At 36.2% G+C, this 1526-nt stretch overlaps 1 long non-coding RNA gene across 1 annotated transcript in view; it reads left to right on the top strand.

The window, feature by feature from the left end:
- The first annotated feature begins 667 nt into the window (after positions 1-667).
- The window catches only part of LOC128251049 (uncharacterized), a 4828-nt gene continuing 3969 nt past the window's right edge, over positions 668-1526 (top strand). Inside the window, exon 1 of the long non-coding RNA XR_008266944.1 lies at positions 668-999. This is a non-coding gene — a long non-coding RNA (uncharacterized LOC128251049). The remainder of the gene's footprint in view (positions 1000-1526) is intronic.

Here is a 1526-nt window from a genome sequence, read left to right on the forward strand (position 1 = left end):
ATTACATCGACCCCAGTGCATAACTGGTACTTATTTAATCGACCCCGAAAGGATGAAGGGCAAAGTCGACCTCGGCCGAGTTTGAACTCAGAACGTAGCGGCAGACGAAATACAGTCAAGCATTTCGCCCGGTGTGCTAACGTTTCTGCCAGCTCACCGTTAATGAAAAGTAAAGAAAGGCGTGGAAAGTTCATTGATTGATTTGTTGCTAATTAAAAGCCATTACCTGCGTCCTGTGAAAGAGGGAACAACCATTTAATGAAGTAAGAGGTGTGATCGAATGAAATATTTAATTATGAATGCAATGGAACAGTGACCCTGAACATATTTTTGAATGTATCAAAGGATATTGGTGTCACTGACGTGACATTGAAGGGAAGATTATCAAATAATCGACTCTACCGCTTTAATAATGTCTTTCTAATTCGTTGAGCTAATTTCACAAGAATGCAATCAAAAGACTTCTAAAAGTAACATGTCAGGTGTATTTGGCTGCTATTTTCGCAAGTCTAGCGATTGTGCTAAGACTCGCTTGTTAATACGTAATTATTATTTAGCTGGATTATGATTGTAACATTTACCAGGGGTGAAATACAATTCAAAATGTACATTAATATAGTTGAATATGTGTCTGGGTATTATATTATGTTGGGGACTTTTAATATGTGTCACCGTCCTCGTTGACACTCTGGAAAATTATCAATGACATTGTTTATTCTTTGTGTTTCTAATTCATTGAACTACATCTGATTATATCTTATATGTTAAGAAGAACGTTAGTCTTTGTGTACAAAATTAGGCCAACTGCATGTTTGAGGATCGGTGTTCCACCACCTTCCTAATTACATATTCCATTTGATCACATCTTTACATCGTTAATTGGTTGTTCCCTATATTACAGGACAGGGGAAATGGCTTTTAACCAACAACAAATTAGTCAATGAACTTTCCTTGGCCTTCTTCACTTTTCATTTGGACTTTATATCAAACATTCTACTGGTAAGTAGAAAATATATCTTCATTACATCTGATCCACACATGTTAACAGAGGACTGTGATGATATCTAAGAACAAATTGAACCATAATTAATTAACTCAAGACATTTGTCAACTTCAAGAATTGCTCAAGAAATAATGAGAACGTTAATCGCTTGTACACTTTAACACAACTGTTTTCAATAATATAGATACCGTTAGAGAGACAGACGAAGATGAGAAAGTTGTAGGCAAAAATGTTCTTGAATATCGGTTTCAAAATTTGTCACAAGGCCGGCAATTTCTAGGAAGGGAAAAAGTCGGTTACATCTACTCCAGCATTCAACTGGTATTTATTTTATCAGCACTAAAAGGATGAAAGGCAAGTTCAGCCTCGGCGGGATTTGAACTCGGCATTCCTACATATATGCACCGCCACCTGACTTTGTTGTTTTGGTAAATTTCGATACTTTCACTAAGAAAAAAGAAAAAAAAAAAAGAACTCGGATTTTTTTGCGTGGAATCAAGTACTCTGACCACCTAATATGCTG

The sequence above is a fragment of the Octopus bimaculoides genome, chromosome 28, assembly GCF_001194135.2.
Source record: "Octopus bimaculoides isolate UCB-OBI-ISO-001 chromosome 28, ASM119413v2, whole genome shotgun sequence".
NCBI lineage: Eukaryota > Metazoa > Mollusca > Cephalopoda > Octopoda > Octopodidae > Octopus > Octopus bimaculoides.